Source organism: Ictidomys tridecemlineatus, chromosome 7 (genome assembly GCF_052094955.1).
Source record: "Ictidomys tridecemlineatus isolate mIctTri1 chromosome 7, mIctTri1.hap1, whole genome shotgun sequence".
NCBI classification, from domain to species: Eukaryota; Metazoa; Chordata; class Mammalia; order Rodentia; family Sciuridae; genus Ictidomys; species Ictidomys tridecemlineatus.
In genome coordinates this window covers 99612560-99621196 of record NC_135483.1, presented here as the reverse complement: position 1 = coordinate 99621196, position 8637 = coordinate 99612560, and the positions used below count along the sequence as shown (strand labels likewise).

Below are 8637 nucleotides of genomic sequence, written 5' to 3'. Positions count from 1 at the left end.
TTTTGTAATTCTAAAAAAACATAAGTACTGTACTTGGCATTTGTGTGTGTGTGTGTTTGTGTAATCATAACAAAGTTGAAAAGGAATCCACAGGTAAAGTTCAGTTAGAGCCAGATATGTCATGAGATGGAGTATAAATTATTAAATAAAACAAACTTGGATTGCAGGTAAAATGGCAAATGAATAAACTTAGAGGTTAAAGATTGGGTTTTCTTCCATGGTATTTGGAATGTGTGTAGCAGTGTCCAAGGCAACTGATGATTATGACTGGAAATTGTAGATCTGGCCAGTTTGAGACTTGAAAAATAAGGATTGTCTCTGCTAATATGGATTCTAAATTACCACTTGCATACAGCAAAGGGTATTTCTCATTGAAAGGCAGAATCTGGGCTATACTTTAATAAATACAACAAATAGAAGAGACAAAGCTAACAATCAGACTCCAAATAGGAACAACTAGGGGTGTGTCTTCAAGGTCTCTCATGGACATCAACTTCTACAGCAAAAATAACACAAAGGCTGCAGATTCCACACCTACAAGGGGATCTCATCACTCTAAGACACATTGGCAAGAAAAGGTCACAGACTGAAAAGGCCCACACATAAGAGAGAAAGAGAAATCCATCACAAAAACAAATGTATAAAAATAGGAATACAAGAAATATGAAGAAATAAGGTGATACAATGCTCCTTAAGTTTATAGTTCACCAGCAACTGGCTCTAAAGACACGGAAGTGGATAAAATATCAGAAAAGAAATTCAAAAGAATGATTACAAAAATGATCAATGAATTCCAAGAGGACACTGAAAAACAACTGAATGACTCAAGGACATGGTGAAGATATGAATGAAAAATTCAATGAGGAGAGGCTGGGGTTGTGGCTCAGCGGTAGAGCACTCGCCCAACACCTGCGAGGCCCTGGGTTCAATCCTCAGCACCACATAAAATAAATAAAGGTATAGTGTTCAACTACAACTAAAAAATAACATTAAAATTCAATAAGGAGCTACAGATATTGAAAAGACTCAAACAGAAATCTTGGAATTGAAAGACACAAATCAAAATATTTAGTTGAAAATCTTTCTAATAGAGTAAAAACTGGAAAGATGGATTAAAAAACAAGACCCAACAATGTGTGTTTGCAAGAGACTTACAGGCAAAGACAGATACAGGCTGAAAGTAAAAGGATGAAAATTGGTATGAGAATGGAGCCTGAAACAAGCAGGAGTTGCTATTCTCACATCTACCAAAACAGATTTCAAGCCAAAATTAATCAGAAGAGACAAAAATGGTCACTTCATATTGGTAAAGGGAACAATCCAACAAGAAAATATAACAATAGTATTTGTGCAGTTAACATTGGTATAACTAATTACATAAGAGACTACTCAAAGCCTCAAACAGATCTCAATACAATAATATTGGGTGATTTTAACACAACTCTCTCATCAATAGGCAGGTCATCTAGACATAAACTCAATAAAGACTTGTTGGACCTGAAAAATGGACTTAACAGAATATTCTATAGAATATTTCATCCAACAACAATTGAATACACTTTCTTCCCAGTGGTTCATGGAACCTTCTGCCAAATAGATTTTGTTAGTCCACAAAGCAAATCTTGGCAAATATAAGATAGATAAATAAATAAATCCTTGCCTCTTATCAGATAATAATGGGATGAAATTATAAATCAACACTGAAAAACCCTACAAAAGCTATATAAACCTATGAAGATTGAACAATACACTTTCAATTGATGAATGGGTTAACAAATCATGGGAGAAATTGAAAAAAATCTGAGAATCAAACGAGAATAATAATATAACATACCAGAACCTCTTAGACTGAAGACAGTTTTAAGAAAAAAGTTTACAACCATCTATACCTATGTAAGAAAATCGGAAAGATCCCAAATAAAAACTTAATGGTGTATCTAAAGACCCTTGAAAAAGAAAAACAAACTAATTCCCAAACCAGTAGAAGGAAGGAAATAAATAAGATCAGAGCCAAAATCAATGAAATTGAGAATTAAAAAACAATGCAAAGGATCAATGAGAAAAAGTTGGTTCTTGGAAAACATAAACAAGACTAATAAACCTTTAGCCAGCCTAAGCAAAAGAAAAAAAAGACCCAAATTAATAAAATTAGAGATGAAAAATGAGAAATCACCAGACATTACAAAATCCAGAGGATAATTAGGAAATATTTTGAAAACTTACACTCCAACAAATTGGAAAACCAGAAGAAATGAATACATTTCTAGACACATGCAATCTGCCAAAATTGAGTCAAGAGTACAGAAAAAAAACTAAACACACCAATAATTAGCAGTGAGATAAAACAACTAATAAAAATACTTCCAGGGCTGGGGATATATATAGCTCAGTTGGTAGTGTGCTTGCCTTGCATGCATAAGGCCTGGGTTCAATCCTTGGCACCACAAACACACACACACACAAAACAAAACAAAAACTTCCAACAGAAGAAGCCCAGGCCAGGCACAATGGTGCACACCTGTAATCCCAGTGGCTCAGGAGGCTGAGGCATGAGGATCATGAGTTCAAAGTCAGCAAAGCACTAAGCAACTAAGTGAGACCCTGTCTCTAAATAAAATACAAAACAGGGCTGGGGATGTTACTCAATGGTTGAGTGCCCTTGCGCTTATTCCCCAGTAACCACCACCACTACCCCAAAAAAAAGAGAGAGAGGAAAAAAAACCCCAGGACCAGAAGAATTCTCAACCATTCTACCAGATCTTTAAAGAAGAACTAGTGTCAATGCTCCTCAAATTATTCCATGAAATAAAAAGAAACTGAACACTTCCAAATTTATTCTATGAAGCCAGTATTAAACTCATACCAAAACCAGATAAGAACACAAAGAAAGAAAACTACAAACCAATATCCCTGATGAACTAATGCAAAAGAAAAATATTAGCAAATTGTATGCAACAACATATTAAGAAGATGGTACATCATGACCAAGTTGTATTTATCCCAGGATGCAAGAATGGCTTAACATATGCAAATCAATAAATGTAATTCATCACATAAATAGAATGAAAACAAAAATCACTTAGTTCTTTTAATATATGCAGAGAAAGCATTCAACAAAATTCAATACTCATTCATGATTTTTTTTAAAAAAAGCGCTGAAGAAACTAGTGATAGAAGGAACCTATCTCAACATCATAAGACAATATACAAAAATCCCAGAGACAACACAGTGAGTGAGGAAAAACCTGAAAGCATTTCCTTTAAAATCTGGAACAAGACAAGGTTGTTCACTCTCACCACACCTATTTAATATTGTACTAGAAATTCAAACCACAGCAATTAGACAAGAGAAGGAAATAAAAGGGGTAAAAAATAGGAAAGGAAAACATGAAATTATTACTGTTTGCCAATGATATGATCCTATAACTTAGAAGATCCCATAAGCTCCACCAGAAGATTACTAGAGATAATAAACAAAGCAGCAAAGTAGCAGGTTACAAAATCCACAAACAAAAATCATTAGCTTTCCTATGTATCAGTAATGAATCTACTGAGAAAGAAAGCAGGAAAACAATTCCATTCACAATAGCCTCAAAAATAAAATACCTAGGAATAAATTTAACCAAGGTGGTGAAAGACCTCTACAATGAGAGTTATGGTACATTGAAGAAGACTTTAGAAGATGAAAGACCTTCCCATGTTCATGGACAGGCAAAATTAATATTGTTCATATGGCCATACTACCAAAAGCAACATACAGATTCAATGCAATCCCCATCAAAATATCAATGACATTCTTCACAGAACTAGAAAAAAAAATCCTCAAACTCATTTGGAAGAATAAAAGACCCATAATAGTCAAAGCAATTCTAAGCCAAAAAAACAATGCTGGAGACATCACAATTACCTGATTTCAAATTATACTACAAAGCGATGGTAACAAAAACTGCATGACATTGGTATGAAAACAGACACATAGACCAAGGGCACAAAACAGAAGACAGAGAGAAAAATCCACACACCCAACATCATCTCAATCTTGACAAAGCTGTCAAAAACATATTTTGGAGAGAAGATAGACTTTCTAACAAGTGGTGCTGGGAAAACTGGTTATTCATGTGTAGAAGAAGGAAACTAGACCCTTATTTTTCACCCTGCACAAAACTCAATTCAAAATGGATCCACCACATGACTCTGCTAGACCACTCCTTGGTATTTATCCTAAGGAATTAAAGTCATCTTAAAACTATAGTGATACATGCATATCCATGTTTATAGCAGCACAATTCACAACAGCCAAACTATGGAACTAGTCTAGGCATCCATCAATGGATGAATGGATAAAGAAAATGTGATATGTATACATAATTAAGTTTTATTCATTCATAAATAAAAATGAAATTGTGGCATTTGTAGGAAAATGGATGGAACTTGAGACCATTAAGTGAAATAAGCCAAACTCAGAAGGTCAAATGTTGTATGTTTTCTCTCATGTGGAAGTTAAGGAGGAAAAAGAAAAAGAGACATGGGGAGAGGGAACCCCGTGGAAATTAAAGAGAGATCAGTTGAATAGAGGAAGGGGATTATGGAGAGGGAAAGAGGAAATACTAGGGAATGACACTGGCCAAATATAATTTGGCCAATTTGTCATGTGCATGTATGAATATGTAACAACAAATCCCACCATTGTATACAATTATAATGCACCAATAAAAAATATGAAAAGAAGAAAAAAGAATTTCGTTGTGACATAGATCATATGGGGTTCTCTGCTTATCGCTGCTATTGAGGAGTACATTACGCATGGCAGAGTGCGGTTTAAACTCAGTCACTTCAGGTGCCACATGTGTCACACTGCTATGAATTTGAGGTGTTTTTGTTTTTTTGTTTTGCAGAAGTGGGGATTGAACCAGTAAAGTATGCTTTCCCACTGAGCTATATCCCCAGTGCTTTTTTAAAAAAATATTTTTTTCTTTAGTTGTAATTGCACACAATACCTTTATTTATATGTGGTGCTGAGGATGGAAGCCAGGGCCTCACAAGTGCTAGGCAAGCCCTCTACCACTGAGCCATAGCCACAGCCCTCCCCAGTGCTTTTATTTCTGTTTATTTACTCTTTTTAAAGGTAGGCTATTAATAAGATTTTATTTTGAACTTGACAGGTCTTGCTCTTCAGAGAGATGTTCTTTAGTGCTGGGAAGCAAACTCAGGGTCTTGCACATGCTAGACAAGGGCTCCTCTACTGAGCTACACACCCAGCTCCTTCACACATGAATTCTTAGTTCAGCACACACTTTCAAATGCTATCATCTTTAATTAAAAGAAAAACCTTCTAAGTACATAAAAATGACCTTAGAGACAAAAAAAAGAATGTTCTAATTCAGAAGGTCTGGGATAAGCCCAAGAAGCTAATTGAACCCAGGATGGCTTAATCACTGAACCACATCCCTAGCGCCTTTTTTGTATTTTTACTTTTATACAGGGTCTTGCTAAGTCCTTAGAGCCTCACTAATTTGCTGAAACTGGTCTTGAATTTATAATCCTCCAGACTCAACCTCCTGAATTACGGGGATTACAGGCATGCACCACCACGCCCAGCAAAATCTAATTTTTAAAAAGTTCTCCATCTGCTTCTGAGGCAACCATCTCAGCCTCAGGCCAAGGAAGAGCGTTTAAGAACCTCTGTCCCATTATCCACAACAACTGCTTCCTCTAGGTAGCTGCTTCAGGGAAGGATGAGAACATAGTAGTTAGTTGTCTACATGTTATTTGTTTCAGAGTGGTGATGGGGGGTGATGGCTAGGGGCAGGAGCATGGGAACTGAAACACTAAACCAGTGCAGGAAAAGAAGGCCTCTTTCCTTTCTGCTTTTGCTCCAGCCTATCCATTAGGAAACACAAAGACGGCTGATGACAAGGTGTGAGCAGTGTGGACAGTCGTGCACGCAAGGCACACTGTAGTGCCTTTCCAGATGTGCACAAGTCATGTGGACAAAACGACCAAAACCATCCCTTCCCTCCCCCAGTAAGAGTGAGGGTGAGAGAACCACGATTTCTAAGCACCATACATCTTGGTGGCACTAGCTCCCCCTCCAAGATGTCATGGAAAACAGCAGGTTTGAGCACAATTACTCCCAAGTGGTTTTCACGGTTAAGGCGAGCATACATTTCAAAAGGCGGCCTCCAGGTGAAGGTGCAGGCAGAAGCTCCTCTTGGTGTCTGTCCTGCTGCAGGCCCTTCTCTCTCTCATGCGTGCCTGCGCACACACACTTGCACATTCTTGCATGGTGAAAACGCTGTCCAGTGGCTGGGAGTGACTGGCTCATGTCAGGTAGTGCACCACAAGGAAATGACCACATAGGTGAGCAGCATCCTGCCTATCAAGAAGTACTTTCTGGAAAGCCGTCTTCTCAACGTGCCCCATCACCATGTTAGACAAGCGCAGCATGTTGGCAATGGCAAGGATCTTTTTCTGAGCCCCTTCAAGGTCAACTCTGGCTCTCAGGCTCTCCACAATACTGTGCCCACATCTAATGAGGTCCTCCATGCCTGGTGAATGTTGTGGAGGAAGGAGTTAAACTGCAGCTACTGTCCATTGGTATGTTGGTGTCAGTCATTAGTAGTGAAGTTGCAAGACAGAAGCTACTCTAGCTGTCTCTCCTGCTGCCCCCTAGCCAGCACAGATGCTGGAAGTTTCTAAAGCAGTCTGCAGGTAGTGGACATCATATTTTAACTAGCCAGCTCCAAGTCTGGCATTCTGCCTTTTATTGGGGGATTCCTTGCTGGACAAAACCTCCAGACATCCTAGACGTCTACGCTTGCTTGGTTTCATTATCTGCTAAGGCAAATGATTTGGAAGGTTTTCCCTTGGCTTCTCGTGGGTTAACAGGTGTTATCAATACTGCTCAGTTGACTATCTGAGTCAATGCCAAACTCAAAGTGACAGAGTGACCAAGTCATCCCGGTTTGTCTAGATACATTCTGGTTTTAACACTGGGAATCCAACATTCTGAGAACCTTCTCAGTGCCAGGAAATGAACAGTCCATTGCTTTAGAAATGATTGAATAATTAGCTCATCAGTAGTTTGTGTGGAGAAATTATAACAAAAAGAATATCTTTGGCATTGAGAAGAGAGCCAGTACAACCTGAAGTGGCTTCTAAGGTTTATTTGGACAAATTAATAGTTTGTGAAACCTAAAGTGTTTGGAGTCTATTGTTGGGCTGGAGATATAGCTCAGTTGGTACAGTGCTTGCCTCGCATGTACAAGGCCTGGATTCAATTCCCAGCACACCACACACACACACAAACACACACAAACACACACACACACACAAAAAAAAAAAAAAACCTGAAGTCTATTGTTCATTGAATTGTTCAACAACAGGTATTTTGCAGAAAATACATGAACCTGGCTGGGTACAGTGGCACATCCCTGTAATCCCAGCTATGTGGGAGACTGAGATAGGAGAATCACAAGTTCAAGGCCAGTCTAAGAACCTGTCTCAGAAATAAATAGGTCTGGGGATACAGCTCAGTGGTAGAGAACCCTTAGGAGGGAGGGAGGGAGGGAGGAAGGGAAGGAAGGAAGGAAGGAAGGAAGGAAGGAAGGAAGGAAGGAAGGAAGGAAGGAAGGAAGGAAGGAAGGAAGGAAGGAAGGAAGGAAGGAATCTTGTTATTGAATCACAGTGATCAATGTAGTTAATTTGTTTTTGGTCATCATCAGTTTTATGATTTTTCTTTCTTTTCTCTTTCTTTTTTTTTTTTTTCTACTGAGATTTAACCCAGGGGCACTTAACCACTGATTTACATCCCCAGACCCTTTTTATTTTTTGAGACAGGGTCTCGCTAAGTTGCTTAGAGTCTTGCTAAATTGCTGAGGCTGGCCTTGAACTTGTGATCTTTCTCCTCAGCAGAAGGATTACAGGCATTTGCCACATTCCTGGCTGTGAAAAGAAGATCATTTTCAAAGATCAAAAACATAAAATCTTATTGCAAATCAACATCAACAGGCGAATCTTTGCAAGTGATTATGATGACAGGAAACACCTGTCATAATTATCTACAATAATTAACTCAAAATGTAAATATTTACATTTACCTAAATGTAAAACATAATTAGAAAGCTTAAAATACAGGTGAAAAAATCTTCATGACCTATAGTTAGGCAATGAGTTCTTAGATACAATATCAAAAGCATGATCTATAAGAGAAAAAAAATGAATCAAGTGAATTTTAAATCAAATTTAAAACTTGCTAGTGAGGGCTGGTGATATATCTTAGCAATAAATTGCTTGCTTATCATATGTGAGGCTCTGGGTTCAATTCCCGGTACCACAAAATAAATTAAAAATGAGGAAATTAAAGTCTGAGGGCTTGGATAACTTGCCTGCATATAATGAAAGTTGAACCTGTTAAAATAACTCAAGCCCTCAGAATTTATTTTCCACAGGATAAGCATGAATGCTAGATCGGTTGTGGCAATGGAAAGGAAAGAGGAAGAAGCCTTGCATGTATGAACCTGACAGTTTTCTGAATTGGCAAGATCACACTGGGGCAGGCATGGGCAGAAGACAAAAAAATTTCCATTCCTAGGTTCTTAGCTTTGAAATACCAAGCACATTATAACGCTAGGTGGC

At 38.0% G+C, this 8637-nt stretch overlaps 1 pseudogene; it reads right to left on the bottom strand.

Annotated features, from left to right (window-relative positions):
• Positions 1-5423: 5423 nt before the first annotated feature.
• On the bottom strand, positions 5424-7518 carry LOC144365521 (Golgi SNAP receptor complex member 2 pseudogene; annotated as a pseudogene).
• Positions 7519-8637: the final 1119 nt, after the last annotated feature.